The following is a 22,360-nucleotide window of genomic DNA, read 5'->3' as shown; positions in this document are numbered from 1 at the left end:
AATAGGCATAGCGCCATTAAAAGGAGAAGATCAAGTAAAACATAATGATAATGACACTAAAGCTAACATCCTAAATAAATACTTTACATCAGCATTCTCATCCCCAGGAGACAAAGACATATTACTTCATTTGAACCAAGTATACAACATAGGAGAGATAAAAGTACAAGAAAAGGGAATCCAAAAACTATTAACAAACATTAAGCCGAATAAAGCTTCTGAAACTGATAGTATTCCAGCTAGATTACTCAAAGAAATAAGCGCTAAGCTAGCACCATTGTTCAAAATACTTTTTCAGGCATCTCTTAATCAGAGCAGAGTACCAAGGGACTGTACAGAAGCTAACAATACCCCCTATTTAAAAAACGAGAAAAATCTGACTCAGGAAACTAAAGACCAGTATCAAGTACCTGCATCACATGTAAAATCACATAATATGTAGCCACATCATAAACCACTTAGACAAACTTATTCTCCTTACCCTATACCAACATGGCTTTTGGAAATATAAATCATGTGAAACACAAGTGATTGGACTAATTGAACGATTTTTCAAAAGGTTTAGATAATAGTGAGCAAATAGATGCTATACTACTAGATTTTTTGAAGCCTTTTGCCAAAGCTCACCACCCTAGTTTGCTTAAAAAATTAAATTATTTTGGCATTGATTGTTCTTTGCATCAGGGATTAAGGATTTTCTGATAGCGAGAGTACAAACTGTAATAATAAATGGCTCTAAATCAACACCAATAACAGTAAACTCAGGTGTACCACAAGAAACAGTCTTAGGTCCAATACTATTTTTAATTCACATAAATGATTTACTAAATCGATTACTTCAGAAAAAAAAGATTATTTTTATTGAACTATAAAAATAACACAAGATAGAGAAATTTTACAAAGAGAATTAGATGAATTACAGAAAAGGGGAATTAAATTGGAGCATGTCTTTCCATCCATAAAAATGTCAATATTAAGAGAAACAAAAAACTAAAACAAATTAATTCCACTTATCTTATTCATGGTAGACCAGTAACACATATTAAAAACGCAAAATACCTGGGTTTATAATAAATTAAACACTGTCATGGAATCCCAATATACATGAATCTATCAAAAAAAAAAAAAGCATTAGGGTTTATTAAATGAAATTTATATAAATCTAATAAGAATGGAAAAAAATGCTATTTTACCTTGGCAAATAATAGAATATCCATCCTCTGTTTGGGACCCCTCAACTCAATAAAACAATAAGAAATTGGAACAGACACAAAATAGAACAGTGAGATTCATACAAACGAATATTCACATTTGACTAGAGTAACACCTAAAGTAAAATCACTAAATTTAGAAATCCTCCAGCAGAGTAAACTCAATAGTAAAGTAGCAATTATACATAGAACACTAAATCATAATCTTCAATAGAAAAAAAAATATAAAAAATACTCAGAAAGATACAAAGATAAAGGCACATTCTTCGTTCTGTATCCTAGGATAAATTTGTACTTCTTTCAAAGTGCTATTGGAGCACAAAAGGTGTTGTCTGAGCCTGCGAGGAAAACCAGTCATCTCATCTCTGCCTGTGGTTCCTTCTGGCGCATAGGCCACCAACCAGCTACCTCCAGGCATCTCGGTAACCGAGTCTCTCCAACTGTCCCCATATTTTGCCCATCTTCTTAACAACCTAGTGCTATTAAAGCACGGAATGGGTTGTCTCAGTCAGCCAGGAAAACCAGTGACTTGACAGAACTTAAGTCATTGGTTAACATGCATGACTAGATGGATGGCGCGTAGAACGTAAACGTCTGTATTATATAATTTAAGAAAGTATTTGAAATAGCACTATGATCTTTTTTCTATCATATTTACACAATAACAAATATTACGATGTTTGCAAATATATTTATAACAATCTGTGAATACGAACACCATAGTCTTATAGAGAAAAAAATAAAAGAAAAAAAAATACTTTTAGTTACAAAAAAACGATTTAAAAAGAGTTTGTGTAATCATACAAACTCTCCGATGAATGTATCCATGGACCAAGAATATTCAAGCTTGTTTTGATTGTTTAAAGTATTAAAATGTCAAAAAATCATACATATGGATTTAAAAAAAAATATTTGAACATGATTCAAATTAAGCCCACTTTTAAAATTCGATCACAGAACTCACTTTATAATGGGCTATGTTGGACTTGTCCGTTTCTTTGATTAAAAAGTTGAATTACAAATTGGGCCGGAAGTTGCTTTTTTTCCCTATATATCTTTGCTTTTTCAGTTCTCTTTTTAAATTAAACTGAAATTATTATGCTATAATTTTAAGTTTGTATGATAGAGAAAAAAAAATCTGCACAAAAATACGGGTAGTTGGGATATAACCCGATAGAGGCTATAAAAATAAAAGACCTGAAACTAGCGCCTGAAACTAAACATTTACAGTACTTTTTTGATGAGTATTTTATCTAAGATCTGTGTTGTTTTTTTAGGACTAGCTTATTTCATAAACCCGGGATTTTTCGATACACAATTTCATACACAAAATAATTGTTGAAAATTTTTTTTATTGATTTTAAACTTTAAATAATTGCTTAAAAAGGTGTTACTCTAATCAATTTTCAATATTAGTTTGTTATGAATGTCACTGTTTATTTTGTGTCTGTTCTAGTTTCTTAAATTTTTCTTGAGTAAAGGGGTCATTTTTTCTACTAATGGGTATACCTGATTTCTCCAAGCAGCCTTTGTAAAATATTGGTCCTAAATAATGCTATGTTTATAAACGAAAAATCGCATGGCTGAAATATGATGAATGTAAGTGTTAGTTCAATATATTTTATATTACTAGGTAACAGGGGCGGACATGGGTATCAAAATCGGCCCGGGCATTACCAAATAAACCGGCCCACAAATGGCATGTCATATATTTTCGGGGGGGGGGATTTTTACCCCACTCCGAAATTTAAATACATATATATTAGTGTCTATGTATATCTAATTAATTTTCATTACATTCTGATCTTTCATTCTTTCAAACGTTTATTCTACCCTAGAATATTCTCTTTCTATAATTAGTGGAAAGACAGTAAACACCGCCAAAGGGCTGCTAGGAAGTCCGGGGGAGCGCTGTAAGCTCGCTCAGTGGGGTCCGGGGCGAAGCCCCGGAACCAAGCATTATTTCCGTTATTTTAAGCTTTAAAAAGGCATATTCTGAGGTATCTACAGTGCAATTAGTGCAATTAACTCTTCCGCTAAAAAAATTCAAAAACCTAATCTGCAATTCAATGGAGTACAGCGACTGGTAGAAAATGGTAACTATAGTTTTGCTTTAGCTTTTCTATTGGAGGGGGAAGGGAAACCACAAAACCCCTTTTGGATACGCTCATGAAATTTGATGACTGTAGTTTGCTTAAGTTGGATGCACTGGGGCAGTAAGTGAAGTTTCCCTTTTAGACAATGAGGTCTGAGGCAAGTGATGGTTTGAAGACCCTCCCCTCCGGCTACGCCCATGTGTTATATTATAGTTGTAAGCCTAATTCTCTACAAACTATATAAAGTTGGATAACGCATCGAAAACTGAATGTATGCATTCGTAGGATTACATAATGTATTCTATTTATAAATGTATGTAGTCTGAAAACTATTAACAATACAATAGCAGCCTATTGAGTTTGAAGCTTTTTGGTATTTTTAAAGATTACAGACGTTTCTTCAAAAAATAAGAATGTTACGTCTTACGCATTTCATGTGTCAATCTAGTCATGCATGTTGATCTGTGACTTAAAATATGCTAAATCATTGATTTTCCTGGATAACTCAGGCAACCCATTCCATTAAAAGATAAGAGAATGCAGAAAGATTAGAGAGGCATTTAATTAATATGAAAAGCCCTTGCTTCCTCCTAGTTTATTCTCAAAAAGCGATTTGTATATGAATATACCATGACCCATTATTTAAAATATAAATTTCCTTTCATTAAATATCGGATGTGACAGCGCTATATAAATTATTGTAATAATTTTCATCATTAATGACTTCATAATAAGCATAAGTTTGTCATTAATTATAATAGTATAAATATTGTTTTAGATCTAGATTTATTTTTTAATTATTTTTTTTATGCCTTAAGTGTAGTATTTTTAGATCTATGTTATTAAAAGTAAACAAAAAGAAACTTACTTTTTCTTTTCAAATCGCAGAAAGTAGAGCTTTATACTCATATTGAGCTGTGAATAAGTTGGGTGGTTTGTAATTTTGCAGCTGTGTGTATATGTTAAAGTTAATTTCTATAAAGTATTATTAAAGAGCTAATTGTCGCGCCTTTTTTTGCTGCGTTATATCAATGTTTTCTATTTTAACCTCTCTCATCCCTCTTTTTTTTGTTAATTTTCATTGGAACAATTAAAAGACGGGGGAAAGGAGGATAAAAAAAAATGAGAGTGCCATCAAAAGCCCACGCCAACCAGCAAAATGATTAGGCCAAACACAACCTCGAAGACATCAAAGCTCGTGCATAGCAGAAAGTACGGTCTAACGTTTTGCAAATAATATATAATACGTACAGTGTATTGTTACGACTTTGGAGTAGACTAACGAAAGTTACTCACCGATTGTCAGGTCGCCGTTTACCCATATAGCCAGTCCGCCACTGCTAGGTAACTATAAATAACTGCATAAATAGACGTAAGTTTCTTTTTTTTTCTTCTGTTAGACAAAGTCATATGGCAATTTTTATTTATATCCTAATTCTAAAAATGAATAATAATTAGAATTATACAGTAAAAATAATCACTAAGTTTTTATTTTTATTTTTAATAGTTTTGAAAGTCTCACTGATAAGATTACAAAGAGAGTTTGTGTTTTTGCAAATGTACACAAGGTACACTATGAGTCAGTCCATCTCTTCTAATTGTTTAGAAATGAGTGTAAAAATGTTGGCTTCGATATTTTTAGCCTGAATTTAAGAAGTTACAAACTTCAAACAACTAATATATTGCCTCTTCCATAAAACGTTGTATTTAAAAAAATAAATTTATCCAATGCTCGAGATCCTGCTTGTATACTTACGCCCTATATGAATCGATCCGGTATCAATGTATTAAGTAGCAATAACCCCGGGAAAAAAAATTAAATGAAAGAAGATTGAGATATAGCCTACATATATTTTTGTGACGGTTCGCACCGGTACCGGGTACCGGCATCTTTTTTCAATGTCGGGAAAAATCATTACATTTCTTGTATTTCAACGTTAATTGTTAATTTATTAGTAGTTGAAAGTTAGGCAATCTATCACTAAGTACATCATCAATTTTTTTTACAAAAAAAAAATCACTTTATATATGTATACTTTGTATACAGCTTACTTTCAGCCGACATGCCGTATTATTAACAACACCCATATGTGAAAGTCTCAATCATTTAGACAAATTTAGAGTCTTAGACAGTCATTATTTTAGACTAGATTCTAGACCTAAATATAATAGGCCTATTAATATAAAAAAATAAAAATAATCAGTCATTAGACATATCATTAGCAATTGTATTATTAGGTCTAGGCATTGAAAAGTAAATCTATTAATAAACTATAATAGATCTAAGTCTAACTTATTAAATAAGTAGAAGTATTATAATGAATATTGTATAGATCTAGATTGACTAGATTATAGATAGATCTATAGATAGGCCTAGATTTCTAGTCTAGTAGATTAAGTATAGAGTATAGTAAATGTATTACAGTATTATTAGATCTATGTCCTATGTCTATATCTAATAATCTAATAATTAATAAGCTTTAGTCTTTAGTAATATCTAGACTTTATTCTAATAAAAACTGACTATATGCATTGCATAAGCTAGACTCGGCAATCTAGTCTCAAGATAGAATCTATACTATTACTAGATCTATTCGATTTTTATATATATATCTAGTTATCTAGACTAGAATTAGATTATAGGTCTAAATATACTAAATATGCTGTGTTAGAAACGAACCTGGGTTTTTCTAAACTCTAATACTTGGTATGTAATAGTAAAACAGCACCTACCTAAATAAATCGTAACTAGAAATAAAAAAACCTATATTTATGGTAGTATATATAGGTCTCTGGTTGTATATTATATAGCCTTCGTAACTTCTTCTATAGAGAAATGCTTTTTGTAATTTCTTTTACTGAAAAATTGGGCTATTCGCGTCTGACACATATGTAATTTTTATACTCAGCAACAAAGCCCATTGGTGATTTTTATTTCGTATTTTATAAAACCTAATGTTCTAATGCTCTACATTGTTTTATTTCACTAAAGTTTAGTTTGCATGAAACGCAAAGAAATTAATTTAAAAAGCAAGTATGAATGTTTTAAATTTAAAGCTGCTATAAATCAAAGTTACATTGTTAAGAACATTTAAAAACACATACATTCATTTTTTTGAGCACAGTTTTTTTAGACAATTTCTTTAGTCCAGTTTCATAGACCTACACAAAAAAACGCAAGAACACCTATCCTATATGGCACAGAAAGGTAATTTTAGTGTCTTTTTAAGCTCTACTTAAAAAGATCATTTTTGTTGTTAAATATTAATTTCGAAATTTGTGTCAAAGTATCTAACTAGATCTACATTTCTAGGCCAATATGTCGATCTAGAAGAATGTGTATATCATTTAATTTCATTTTGAGTTAATATTTATTAGACCTAGACCTATTTTTCTACTTATATCTAAATCTAATAGAGATATTTAGAACTAACAAACAATGTACAACTATTGTGCAGGTAGCTCAATATGGACCAGACTAGGCCTATACTAATGCTAAATGAAAATCTCTAGACTGACTTATGGTTCATTAAATATAACCTTGTTCCATATATTCTTTTATAAAAAAAAAGAAATAACGTCAAATGATTGTTTGAAATCGCTTAATTGACTTATATTACACTGATATTCTTTGACAATACGTCACTATAGTTAAATTATCGATATCAAATTGTTTCGTATTTTTATCTTAAAACAAATTTGTGTCAAATGATTTTATTTTTAAAAAATATCGACAATTGGTTATTCATGATTTTTAAAAAAATAAAGTAATTTACTAGAAACGATTTTTGAAAATCACTTTTTATATTTATTTTACATTTAATTGTCATGTTGAAACATCATAAAACACTTTTAATATGTAAAGAATGTTCAGGATTTTGGTTCGAAAAAGAAATCGACCTACAATACTTTAATTTTCTTACAAATTGTCGTCAAAATTTTTCTGAATTCTTAATGAAAACTCTGCTAACGTAAAATAAATTTGGCTAAGAGCCATGATAAGGAGATTCGTTCCAATATATATAAATGCTGTATGAACTCGATCCACCAATGTCTATGAACCCTCGTCAGCGGTCTATCGTTAATAAAGACATTTTTAGTCTAACTAGGCAGTGTGACGTAGTCTAATTTTTTCTCCTTTAACATCATATGGAATGAAATCTTTAAATGAAACACTATAAGAACGTGCGCACCAACGTCTAACACATATGAGCCATCGGCTGCTCTCGTGTTAATCAAGACATTTATAGTCTAACTAGGCTGTGTGACGTAATGTTGTTTTTTTTTTTGACATCATATGAAATTAATTCTTTAAGTGCATATAAGAACTCGGTGCACCAATGTTTATTGAACCTCGTCAGCTTTCTTGTATTAAAAAATCCATACTACCTAGATTTAAATCTAATCTAGATTTTTTAAACAAGATATACATTTTTTTTACTAGATCTAATTTTTTTTACACTAAATCTAAATTTATATTGTAATTAAAGTCTCTGTAGATTCTAGATCTAGAATTTCTAGGTCTAGTTTACATAGGTTTGATTTTGAAATGTCTAGATCTATATTGAATTTAATCTACTAATTTAATGTTGCTTATCTTGGCTTTTTTTTATAAAAAATCTTGTCTAAATTACATCTAAGTTTATTATTCCGAATTTAGATTTAAGTTCTAGATCTAGTAGATATAGATCTTTAGAGTGCTAAATCAGAAGTTTAGTTTAGGTAGATCTGCATCCTCATTCCTAATTCTATTTATATGAAAATGCCCAAAGCTATCAATGCTGTGCTGGAACATCGAGCCAGAAGTTGCCAGAGTACAAGCTCGATATCTCTTGTTTTTTTTGTTTTTTTTTTTCAATCACAAAACAATGCCAGAAGATTATCTAAAATTGCTCGTCTGACATATTGTTCATCTTGTACTTGTCATGTGTAATATATCTCCTTATTATGAATAGGTTATTAGTTTTTTATTTAGTTTATAGCAATGCCTGGATTGCGGTTAGCGCGCTGGACTGATTGTCTCGACGGTTTTCGGGTTTTTACACTGCTTGCTGCCATCTCCATTCTGTCAGTGGGAGGTTTGGACTACGAAGTAGATTTTCTTTAACTTTGAAGGACATCCAAAACATGTCAAACATTTAAGAGAAAAAATATTTTTTTTAACGTCAAATAAATCTTTGTACCATTATTACTTTTGATAATAAAAAAATATTCCCTGCTGTGACCTAGTATTAGGATAGGTCATAAGACCAGTGACCTGTACTGTACTGGCAAGTTAGTCCAGTGGTACTTTGTTGTCCCAATTATATTATCTAGGCTAATAACTATAGCCTCTAGATGTACAAAACTACTGAGACAGACAATTGATAATAAAGGGGACTAACTCTAATAAAAAAAAAGGTAGCCACCCTAATTGTCCCTCTTGTCACACCTCCCCCCTTAAAAATGCTCTTTTGGGAAATTATATGATGCACAAAGCATTCAACTTGTTTACAAAGAATACAGTTTTTCAAAAACAAAAATTACATCAGCTTAATATTATCATCCTTTGTCTATAAAACACTTCTAATCCAAAGGAGAGGAAAAAGTCTGAGTAACATTATTTACAATACAAAAGTATCAGTAGACTGATTGTCTTCTACTGTATTATATTATTTACACTCTTGACAGAGCCTCAGCAACTACATTATCTTTCCCTTTTACATGTACAATATTTAGATTAAAAGGTTGGGGAGTCAAGATCCTTCTCAGGATCCTTTGATTCTTCCCTCTCATTTGGTTAATGAAAGTTAAGGGCTTATGATCTGTGTATACTGTTACAAGATACAAATTACTATTTATATAGTAGCTGAAATGAAGAACTGTCAAAACAAGACCCAGTGCTTCTTTTTATACCACGCTATAATGCATCTGATGCGACTTACTTTTTTGGGAAAAGAATGATAGTGGGTGTTCATTACCAGTTTCATCGGTTTGGGTCAAGACCGCACCCACCCCAGAGTCACATGCATCAGCATGTAAAATGAGAGGTATAGAATAGTCAATTGCTTTTAAAACTGGAGCTGTACTAAGAACACATTTTAGCTCTTCGAAAGCTCTTTGAGCAGAAGTGTTCCATTGACATTTCCTTTTCCCTTTTAGGAGGTCAGTTAATGGAACAGCTATAACTGAATAATTACTGCAAAGCTTACAATAGTATCCAGTCATACCTAAAAACCTTCTGACTTCCTTTAAAGATTTAGGTACAGGGTACTCTTGAATGGCTTCCACTTTAGCCTGAATAGGTTTAACTTTCCCGCTACCCACAATGTAGCCTAAATATTGTATTTCTACTCTACAGAAATCACATTTGTTAAGATTAATAGTAAGATAAGTAAGTAAGTTCTTCAGCTTTTGATATAAAGTCCTTAGATAATTCAGATGAGCATCAAAGTCATTATGGTATAAGAATAAAAATAAACTTTATAGAATCTTAAATGCTGCTGGTAAAATAGTAGGCAAAAATAAATCCCATTTGGGTAGTAGCTTGAGACAAATATCTATAAAAAAGCTAACAAGATCCTCGAAATAAAGAATCTCCCTTTGTGTCAGGATTTTGTGATTTTACCATCACAAAAGAGATACAAGACACCGATAGCAAAGACAAACAGACACAAACACTCTTTTGTTCCCCTGTCAATCAAATCATTAAATAAGAACAATTTGGTATAAACTTTGTCGCATGTAAATTTTGAGTGAGTCTCTTGTGAATGTACACTTTGGTTTCTTATTATAGTTATAATGTTTTTTGTTTGGTGTAATGCACAAATTGTAAGACAATATTCCATACGGATAATAAAGATTATTATTATTATTATATGACTAAATCATCAAGATAGGCTGAACAGTTTGGAATGTAGGCAATAACTTTGTTCATCAACCTCTGGAAAGAAGTTGATGAGCATTTTTCATACCAAAAGGCATAACTTTGTACTAATATAGGCCATCAGAAGTGCAAAAGGCAGAAACTTTTTTCGCCTTCTCCGATAAAGGAACTTGACAATACCCGGACAAGAGATTGATTTTTGTTACTTAGGTGGCCTGTCCAACTCTATCGATTAAGTCATCAATGCGGGGAATTGGAAATGCATCTGCTTTGGCCACTAGATTCACCTTTCTATAGTCAGTACAGAATCTATATGTACCATCAGGTTTAGGTACCAACACACATTGTGAGCTCCATGGGTTTTCACTTCTTTCTATAATATTTTCCAGCATATAGTTTATTTCAGAAGTTAAGAATTGAGATTGGGCGAGAGGTAGTCTATAAGGGTGCTGCTTCATAGGAGTTGCATCCCCTACGTTAACTTCATGTACCACTAAGTTTGTCTGCTTTGGCACATCAGACAACAGCTGCGGGTACGCTTGGTTTAAATCACTGATTGCTTCCCTTTCTCGATGACTAAGATGTTTTAATTTTTATGACAACTTAAACAGGGCTTCAGAATTTTTTATCTTAACTGTAGGGATTTCTTTGTCGAGAACGGTATCCACATATACCTTGTTCTCTTTTCCCATGGGGACTGAACTCTTTACAATAGCTAGTACAGTTGCCTGATCTGAGGATCTTTCGTGAAATTTCTTTAACCTGTTGATGTGACAACGAATTTTTCCTTTTCTCTTACCAGGGAAATGTACGGTGTAGTTGACTTCACTTTCCTTGCCCACTACCTCGTATGGCCCAACATACCTTTTCTGAAGGGCATAACTTTCCTTGCCCACTATTTCGTATGGCCCATCAGACCTTTTCTGAAGGGCATCACTTTCCTTGCCCACTATCTCGTATGGCCCATCAGACCTTTTCTGAAGGGCATCACTTTCCTTGCCCACTACCTCGTATGGCCCATCATACTTTTTCTGAAGGGCATCACTTCCCTTGCCCACTACCTCGTATGGCCCAACATACCTTTTCTGAAGGGCATCACTTTCCTTGCCCACTACCTCGTATGGCCCATCAGACCTTTTCTGAAGGGCATCACTTTCCTTGCCCACTACCTCGTATGGTCGATCAGACCTTTTCTGAAGGGCATCACTTTCCTTGCCCACTATTTCGTATGGCCCATCAGACCTTTTCTGAAGGGCATCACTTTGCTTGCCCACTATTTCGTATGGCCCATCAGACCTTTTCAGAAGGGCATCACTTTCCTTGCCCACTATTTCGTATGGCCCATTAGACCTTTTCTGAAGGGCATCACTTTCCTTGCCCACTATCTCGTATGGCCCATCAGACCTTTTCTGAAGGGCATCACTTTCCTTACCCACTATCTCGTATGGCCCATCATACTTTTTCTGAAGGGCATCACTTTCCTTGCCCACTACCTCGTATGGCCCAACATACCTTTTCTGAAGGGCATCACTTTCCTTGCCCACTACCTCGTATGGCCCATCAGACCTTTTCTGAAGGGCATCACTTTCCTTGCCCACTACCTCGTATGGCCCATCATACCTTTTCTGAAGGGCATCACTTTCCTTGCCCACTACCTCGTATGGCCCATCAGACCTTTTCTGAAGGGCATCGTCTTCCGTTGCATTTCCACTAATACTTTGTCACCTATTTTAAACTTTCTTTGTTTCGACTTCTTGTCATAGATAGATTTGGATTTATTTTGGCTTTCTCTAAGATTGCCATAAGCAAAGTCATTAATTCTAAACAGTTTGTCCCTTAGGTTTCTAACATATACCCTCAAGTCTTTCGTTTCCTCCTGAGTTGTTATCCAGTTTTCTTTAATTACACTCAATGGGCTTCGTATTGTGTGTCCAAACACAATTTCAAATGGAGTGAACCCTGTTGATTCTTGCTGGGCATCGCCTAGAGCAAACAGCAAGAAGTTATTGTTTTCATCCCAAGTGTTTGTCTCGGTCTCAACGTACGTTCTCACCATGTTTTTAAGTCTTTGGTGAAAGCGTTCGATGGCACCCTGGCTTTCAGGATAATATGCCGTTGAAACATCGTGTTCAATTCCCATCTGTTGAAGTGCCTGTTGAAAGGTGTCTGACATAAAATTGGTGCCTTGATCGGTCTGTATGACCTTTGGCAACCCAAACGTTCTGATAACTTTTGACAATGCTGTCACAGTGGCTGTTGCTTTGATGTTTCTCTATGATGCTTCCTCTGGATAGCGCGTAGTCTTGCACATTATGGTAAGAAGGTACTGGTTCCCTCTTTTTGGTTTTGGCAATGGACCAACACAGTCCATAAGGATGTGTGAAAATTGTTCTTTTGGTGTTTTATTCTCTTAAAGAGGCGCTTTTGGAGACGATTGATTAGGCTTTCCTGTGATTTTTCAGGCATGACATGATCTGCATTACTCAGCTATTTCTCTGTTAATAGCTGGCCAGTAGAAATTTTTGTATATGCGTCCCGTGTTTTGTCAATTCCTAAGTGTCCGGACATAGGGATGTCATGACCAAGCCTTAATATTTTAGACCGGAACACATTAGGTATGACAATTTTAAGGGTCTTTTTGTCAGTGCTGCCATTAAGTGATGATTTTTCTGTCCACTTTCTGATAATTATGTCATTATGCATGACATATTGTTGGCCTATTTTTGTATCGCCACCTTGTAGCTTGTGGATGATGTTGGCTATTTCCATGTCATTCATCTGGCTATCACGAAGGTCAGCTATTGATTGTATGCCGTTTTGAAATTGATTGCAGAAAAAGTCAACTGAAAGTTTGGGTTTATCATCAGGTCAGCATCTTTCTTATCATTCCTTCGTTGTCGGATTATTTTTTGTTGCCTGGTTTCTACTTGTTGTATCGTTTCTTGTACTACATTTGTATTTTCATGACATCGGCTTAGTTGTTCCATATCTTCTACTTTTCTCGGCCACCAGCTATAAGTTTCTTTCTATTTGGTAATTTAAGACTTTGTTGGAAAACCAATGTTAGGAACATTTCCGATCAGCAGTTTAAATGGTCGTTCATCCCCCACTATTACTTCCACCATTTCATTGAAGTATGGGGAGTATGTACTTTGGCCGTCGGATACTCCTTAATGTGGCATCCTATGGCAGACTGTCTACAAATGTCTGGAACAGACGTGGTATCACCACAAACACCAAGCTAGGGGTCTATAGAGCCGTCATCCTCCCTACATTGCTCTATGCCTCAGAAACATGGACAGTGTACAGTAAACATGCAAAGAAACTAAACCACTTCCACATGACATGTCTGAGAAAAATACTAAATGTCAAATGGCAAGACAAAATACCAGATGCAGAAGTCCTTCGAAGAGCGTGTCTGCAAAGCATCCACACAATCCTGATGCAGTCCCAGCTGTGATGGGCAGGTCACGTCTACAGAATGGAAGACCACCGCATCCCTAAACGACTCTTGTATGGCCAACTAAGCGAAGGAAAGCGCTCGCAAGGTGGGCAAAGAAAGCGCTTCAGGGACACCCTCAAAGCTTCTCTGAAGGCGTTCAGCATAGACCGTGGCACCTGGGAGACAGAGGCACATGACAGAGCATCATGGCGTCGCGCTGTGAAAACTGGCGCACAGGTTGCTGAGGAAAAAAGAACAACGCTGGCAGAAGAAAAACGCCAGAAAAGAAAAGCAAGACAAACGACACTAGCTCCAGCTGGAATAACCTGCCCAGTGTGCGGCCAAACATTCCGGTCTCACCAGCCACATGAGGAGGCATAAAACCCCAGTGCAAAGCCCTCAACCCCCTGGATGACAAAGTGGTCATCATTGAACCACGATGGACGAACTATATATATATATATATATTATAAAGTAGAATGTGTGGTGTATGTATGTATGTATGGATGTATGTTACTTATAGACATCAAAACCGCTTGACCAATCTTGATAAAACTAGGCAGGAATGTTCCTTGGGTACCAACTTAGACCGTAGTGTATGTATTGTAGCCCTAAAACAAACTTAAGACCCTAAAAAAAATATAGTTGTCCGACTCTATTACAGCTATAGTATTTTATGGATCTAGGCCATGTCTACAATGTTGACATGAGAAAAGATAGAAAGGATTTAGACCTAGATCTAATTTTAAGAAATACACTTTGCGCAGATAGTTTTTTACTTTGACACATGAAAAGACAAAAGAAGATCCATTGATTTCATTTTAAAATAAAATTAACCTTCAATTTTTTGTTTCAAAAGCATTTTTTTTACATTAATTAGTTCCTTATATCTGTGATTACAGATTTCCTGACGAACATACATACATTAGACAATACCGTAATGAATCGCGTACTAAATATTAATTCGTTTAATTGTTTACTTTATAATCCCATCCCTAGATCTAAAACTCTAATTCAACTCTAAGATGATAAAACTTCTCTTCGCACAGATAGTTTTATACTTTAACACATAAACATATTAATTAAAGTCCATTCATTTCATATTTTGATCAAATAAACATTCAAATTTGGTTTTCTAAAGCTACATTCGTTTATGAAAGCTGCGAAGCCGAGTTGAGATAGGCCTAGATCTATATTCATTCATGAATCGCGTACTAAACATTATTTCGTTTAATTGTTCACTTTATAATCCCATTCATTTAACAAAGCTATCGCTCTTTTCGTTTTTAATAGATAAGAATGTATCAACTTCGGGTAAACCCATTTTTGTAAAACTAATTTTATTTTCGTAGCCAAAGAGAAATAACGTGAAAGGATCATTAGCTACGTTTAACATACATCTAAATCCAATCCACTAGATTATTCAAAAGCTTTTTTTACATAAATTAGTTCCTGATATCTGTGACTTCAGATTTCCTTGCGAACATTATTTCATTAGACATTACCAAATGGTTACACATTAACACATCTCTCTACTGAGTCTATTGCTAGGCCTAGGTCTAAAACTCTTATTGAACTCTAAGATGATAAAACTTCTTTTCGCAAAGATAGTTTTACGCTTTAACACATAAACATACTAATTATTGTCCATTCATTTCATATTTTAATTAAATTAACATTCTAATTTGTTTTTCTAAAGCATTTTTAATATATTCGTTCGCTGTTCGCTAAAGCTGCGTAGCCGTGTTGAGATAGGCCTATATTTATTCATGAAAAAAAGTTCACGCATGCTCAGCACAGAATGAACTCAATAGTCTATTAAAGCCAATTTTTAACTCTAGATTAGTGTATATTTAGATCTATGTCTACCTCAAGATCTACTTTATACTTTATAGCCTACACATGAACATACAAAATTAAGTCTATTCATCTCAAATTTTAATCAAATATATGTAGGCCTACAAGCAAATGTTTTAATTTGAAAAAAAAAATGGATTTAAGCCTATTAGCTTTTTTGATTTGATAGCTTCATTCACACTATTTTTACATTGACACATTCGCTTTACTTATTACATTATTATTTCGTTTAATTGTTTACAAAACACTCTCAGTGACTATATCGAAAGTAATGCGCAAATAAAGACACGCGGGTTGCGGGTAACATATGTCTAGTATATATATATAATGTGGCCACCAAAACCTTGAACTCTTCAACGTTTCTGACAATATTGAATAGGTTTCACCAACTTTGCCAACACTACACATTTTTTGGCCCCTGTATCTCTTAGGGCTGCCTGGATGTAATGGCCGTTCACGATTGCAGGGCTGACATATGGTGACAGGTTGTTATCTAGCCCGCCTACATAAGCCACTTCTTTATTTTTCTGGTAAATTCTTCTCCATGTGTCTCTACATTGTTTCGCTACGTGTCCAAATCTACCACATGTATAACATCTTGTACTCTGTGTCTTGAATCTGTTGTAATAGATTCTGTAAATTTGGATTCCGTTGTGGCAAAAAATGCGCTTGCTTGATCCTCTGGAGCTTTTTGTAAACTTTCGCCTGGCTGTGCAGCAACGTATCTTTGTCATAGGTTCAAGACTTCGTCCAAATGTCTGGGCTTTCTTTCTTGAAAGAATGCAAATAGATTTTTATCAGCCGATGAAATTATTTTGTCTACTATGATGAACTGTTTCAGGTTCTCAAATGATTCTTCAATGCCTAAGGACTGAAACCACTTCTCAAAAGTATTTTTCACTTTGCCGACAAATTGTTTCATGTTACCGTCGCTCGGTGATTTAAGTTCGTGAAATTTATCTCTATAATCGTTCTCACCACATTGGTAAAAATCTAGTAGTGTCTTTTTCAGTAAGGTGTAGTCTCCCACGTCATTCAGCACCTGCAGCGCATCTAGTGCTCTTCCACCCACTAGGCTGAGGAGTTCTCGAGCCCATTCTTTCTGGGATTCGCCTTCCAGCCTCATCAACATTTCAAACCTGTGGATGAACGAATCCATTCTGTCTGTCCCTTCAACAAACTTCTGCATTTTTGTGCGTCTTGTGTTTCTGATGTTGGGTTCGTCGTTGGCTTCAGCTGTTTTGGACTGCTTTGCAATTCGTGCTTTAGATTCTTCTTCCTCCATCTTCATTTTTGCTGTCACCTGCAGTTCCTGCATTCTGAGTTTTTCTCTTCTCTCCTCTGCTCTTGCTTCCCTTTCTTTGTTTTGCCGGATACCTTTGACAACCCATTCTTCAAATTCTTCCTTTTGGTAATCTAATTTCTTTCCTGTCTCGTACAAGTCCAGAAGTTCACTTTGTTTTACAGACATTTTCAGGATTTAGAAACCTTAAGAAGTAAAATAATACTAGTACACAAGAAAAACAAATGTAAAAACTACACAAAATAATGAAATCACATAACTTCAAAATTTGACAGTATACAATCAAAAATTACTACAATGAAAAAACTATGTTTACTGTCCTTGTAATATCTCAGTAGGGTTCAAGGGTAGACGCATTGGTCTTTACAAAAACAAACTATTACCTTGTTCACGAACCCCCATGTGACCTAGTATTAGGATAGGTCATAAAACCAGTGACCTGTACTGTACTGGTAAGTTAGTCCAGTGGTACTTTGTGGTCCCAATTATATTATCTAGGCTAATAACTATAGCCTATAGATGTACAAAACTACAGAGACAGACAAGTAATATTGGACCTCATTCACTAATCGTAAACAAACAACATTTAGTTACGTGATCTTATTGATAAAAAAACGAAAAAACTGTCACGTGACAACCATCATGAATTAAACATTAGATCGTAAATTATAGAGAAGATATAGAGCACCACGTGGCTAAATGTTGTTTGTTTACGATTGGTGAATGAGGTCCGTTGTGAGATTTCAGTTTGCAAGAAAAAAAAAGGAGTTTATTTACAAACAAAAGAAAAAGATCATGGAAAATATAAATGGCAATAAAGGTTCACCAAAGAAAATGAAATAATGAAACAAAGCAAAGTAGCGAGACAGTTTCCTGTCAATATAATTAAAGAACCACCATCATAGAGGCACAATAATGTCTTATGCCTAAAAACCAGAAAGATAATTTTCAATAATATCATACATGCATTAACAATGAAATGACGTCATTCATGAGACATTTTATGTCAAAAAAAAAAAAAAGGGTTTACAATAATATCATACATGCATAAACAATGAAATGACGTCATTCATGAGACACACTACTGTCTCGTATCAAAACGAAAGATGTCTTTAAAAAAAAACATACAGGAAAGGACAAGAGACTAAGTAAACCTAAACCATTTACATAAACCAACTTAGTACTAACAAATAAATAAAGTCTACTTAGTTCTTTATCGAAATACTCTTCCCACAACAGTGGCACACTCCTCTTGAGTAACACAGCAATTGTACAACAACACAAGTATTAGTTAAACATTATAGAGATTTTGTTCAAACTACACTGGTCAGTTGAATGACTTAAGAGAGAGTGGCAATTGTAAACAGTTAACAGGGACTTAAATCAAGTAATAAAGGGGATTAACTCTAATAAAAAAATAAAGGTTGCCACCCTAATTGTCCCTCTTGTCACACCTGAAAATAAACAGATCTGATAAGGATCCGATGTGGGCCGCCTCTGAGTTTGTGTGCTAACACAATGTGTGATAAAACATGTACGAAATTATTCCCAGACAGACAGAGTGACTTAAATATATGATTTGTAAAAATTTATGTTTTATAAAAAAGAATTATTTTACATTGTCTCTTAATGCCCCTGTTTTCTCAGCCCATATACCTGGATCTGAAGATAAAGTGCAACAGTTACATGAAGATCTACATGGCAGAAAACCTCGATCAGCTCATCCGACTCACAAAACTCGATACAGAATATTGTTCCATTTTTCAGGAATTTACAAGCCTCACATTAATCGCAACAATAGAATGTTACAATTCACAGTTTGGGTAACGAATTTATTTTTCAATCCATGAGAATTGCAGAATTAATTATTTATTTTAACTTAATATATATATATATATACCAAAGATGCTTGCGCTCCGTCATGGACATACGGTGGCAAGACCGCATAACAAATAGCGATGTTTTTTTGCGAACGCCGGTATGGACAGTATAGAGGGACTTTTTTTGGTCCGACAGTTGCACTGGGTAGGGCACGTATCCCGTATGGGAGACGAACGTATGCCAAAGGCAGTCTTTTTTTGGTGAGCTAAAAGGTGGTCGACGTAACAGAGGCGCCCCACGGAAACGCTTCAAAGACCAGCTTAGGCGTCAACCTTTCTTGGCTGACTTAGAAGAGAGCACCTGGTTGCATGCGGCCTCAGAACGAGACAGCTGGAGGTTACTCACGATGGCCGCATAATACACATTTTTGAGACCATTTTTGAGACCATAAGAAAATCCGCTGCCGAGGACAAACGCAGGCGAAAAATTAGCTTCTCAGAAACTATAGGGGTCGGCTATTAAATCCTGATATGCCTTCGTTAGTCTATTAAAACCTTAAGCTATCATTACAACTGTAACTGAGAAAGCACTACTTAAAAGTGGATTTGATGATGCAAAGAAATGAATCCAGGGTTGTGCAAGTGCACCACCTTGCTCCCCCTCTGAGTGTGTATGTTTGTATGTGTGACCGTGTTTAAGTTTCCAGTCAAGATACACATTGATATACTTATTAGTGCCTTTTAATAGTTTTACATAAAGTTATAGAATTTTATCAACTTCACCTAACTTAAGGGTAAAATTAGTCTACAACTTTTAGAATTCTCAGAGGTATTGACAAAAAATATTTCAATTGTTTTAAACTAATCTACCGTCAGGGGAAAAAATTAGTTTACTTAGGAAAATATTATCACAGTTTGAAAGCATTTTCATCCTGATGCAGATTTATTTTCAAAGAGAAGCATTTACCTTTGTGTAATTCTCAATGCAATGAATGCAATCATATTTTCTCTCTCTCTCCTCTCTCTCTCTTCTCTAGTTAAATTACTATGGAAAGAAAGACCTAGTAGGTTGAATAGAAACAAAATTGTATCAGAATAATACGCGTTAGATTGATGTAGAATTTACATTCTGTGTAATAGAAGTCATCTATATACTAAGACAAGAACTTATTCAATATGCCAAAACTTTCATTGGAACTCTCCTGTTTTTGTCAACTCTACACTTACTTCTAGAAACTCATATCTGAAAAAATATTTGCCAAGCAGTACATTCAGCCAAATAATAACAACAAAGACACTTCAATAAAACACGATATCAATACATATGTGATTCTGTTTTTTACATTTTCTACTTAATTGCAGCACCAAACAGATAGTTACCTATAAAACCTTGTTTAGATAAGCGGATGTATCAAAGCCTAACCATTGCAAGAGCGTCGAAATGGATTGAATTGATTAGCTATATCAGTTTGAGTTAACTGAAATGAAAGAGAGAAATGTTGTGAGACTATCAGCAAATAAATTAATTTGTCTGTATTTGTTTCAATCTATTCTCCATTTCTAGAGCTAACCAGGTAAACGAATGTGACAGACGTGACCCACGTAAACTGATGAATCCAGATATCGTTCAAGCTTGTGATCAACTCAATGGAAACAAATATCAGATCTACAGCAAGTATACAGGCACATATTATAAAAATATTTTCTGCTCAATTTGTGATTTGGTATGTAAAATGAGGCGATAAATTAATCGCACGTTAAAATGTTATTAACATAAGAATTAATTTATATTTAACAATAAAAAGTTAATTGGACTTCAACCATACAATATACAAATAGAAATGTTCTTTGCTGCGGTTGAAACTCCATAAGTACATACAATTCTGAGGCCCATCTGGTATATTGCTTTAGCCTTTGCGTCTGCTGCATTATAATGCCCCCCTCCCACCCAATACGCAATAAACACAATAATTTTAAATGTAAAGCATCTCCCAAAAAAAAAATACACACACTTTCAGTTGTATATTCAGTGGAACAGCCAGAAGTAACATCGCGTTTATGTTTGGCACCTATAATATAAAGCTCAACTTCCAAACACGAATTTCAGTGCGTTTATCTTTTTTATTATGCATCCTTTAAGTGAAACGACATTAAATCTTAGTTTAGTATACTCATTGCATAATTGTATTGTATTTATCAGTCATTAATCTAGAATTCTACATCTCGAGACTCACCTTATTGTAAACATTATTCTACATCCCCTTACATTCACTCTGACAATCATCTAGATTTAGAGAAGAGTCAAGTTTAGAAGTCAATCTGAATCTGAGTACATCTGAAAAATAATGGTAGAAAAAAAAGAAAGCTACGCACTAGACTTGTGATAAATAAGAAGTGCTTAAAGAGGAACAAAATATATTTTTTTAGTTTAGACATTTAAGTGTCGGCTTTAACAAACGTATTGGGTGTAAATTGTGAATAAAATAACATTTTGGGTAAATTTAACAGCTCTGTAACCGAAAAGTAATTACAGGTTAAATTTTCGTATTTTATCGGAGAATTTTCGATCATCAGTGAGTCAGTGAGTGACTCAGTCATCTGGACTTTATTTATATAAGGTTGGAATATATCTAGATCTATATTGACCTTAGATTTTATTTTTACCAATGCGTAAATCCACCAATGAAGCTAGAGTTATAAATTAAAGATTTTTTTGTACCTTTGTTACCTTTGACCTTTACCTCCTTTGAAGCATTTTTATACAAAGTGTTTTCAACAGAACTACGCAAGATGTAAAATTTTGTGATATCGGATTTTCAATATCTTTTTTTTTTGTTGCGATCTATACGAAACGGACGAATCGAAAGCATGACACATCACAATAACCAACAGGCTTGACCTTTGTCCTAAAAACAACGTCTGGTCCCGTTAGAGCTGAGTGGATTCAAAGTCCCCTTAAGATTCAGAAACTAAAAATTCAAATCTTCACAAAAATCGATCCTTGGTATTTTCACTTCGGAAGCCAGGGTTTAAGAATCAGCCACCTCAGCTCTGCATTGATTCGTTTATCGTCTAATTTTCAATAAAAAGAATGAAGTCTGAGCAATTTAGAATCCACACAATTTTTATTGGTGACTTTCGCGATAAATTTAGTATTGTCAAGGAGGCTTAAATGAAACAATGCTGTCAACTATATTTTTTAAATTGTGCCAAAAACGGAACTTAAAAACAAAAAACAAAGCCTATTAACACCAAAAAAGCTAGCTATTTATAAGTTTCATCCATAGATTAAATCTCTAATACTAAAATTCATCCTAGGCTAGAAATATTTTACTTTACATTTTTTTTACATTCTTTAAGTTTAGATTCCTTTTTCAAAACTAACATATATTTATTTGTATAAAACAAAAGATGACTTTTCCATTTGAGCCAAAACACAACACTGAAATGTGTCATCTTCAAACTGTGCCACAACCCAAGCTCATACTTTTTGAAATGTTGATACAAATTCAGAACTTGGACACAATTTCCATTGAAAACAATAACAAATCATCTGACGTGACTGCCTGGTGTGCATCAAACGTAAGTAGATTTGTGAAATGGTTTTTAGTTGGAGTCAGAGAAATCGTTTACAAAAGAATAATATTTACAAAGCTTCTATCAAGTCATTCTGTCTGGTAAAAAGTTCTGTCACTACCAATCTCTGGTCAAGTTGAAGATTTGCACAAATATTTGTTGCACATTACAAAACTAAAAATCAATTATT

Source organism: Biomphalaria glabrata, chromosome 2 (assembly GCF_947242115.1).
Source record: "Biomphalaria glabrata chromosome 2, xgBioGlab47.1, whole genome shotgun sequence".
NCBI lineage: Eukaryota > Metazoa > Mollusca > Gastropoda > Planorbidae > Biomphalaria > Biomphalaria glabrata.
This window is presented reverse-complemented; position numbering follows the sequence as displayed.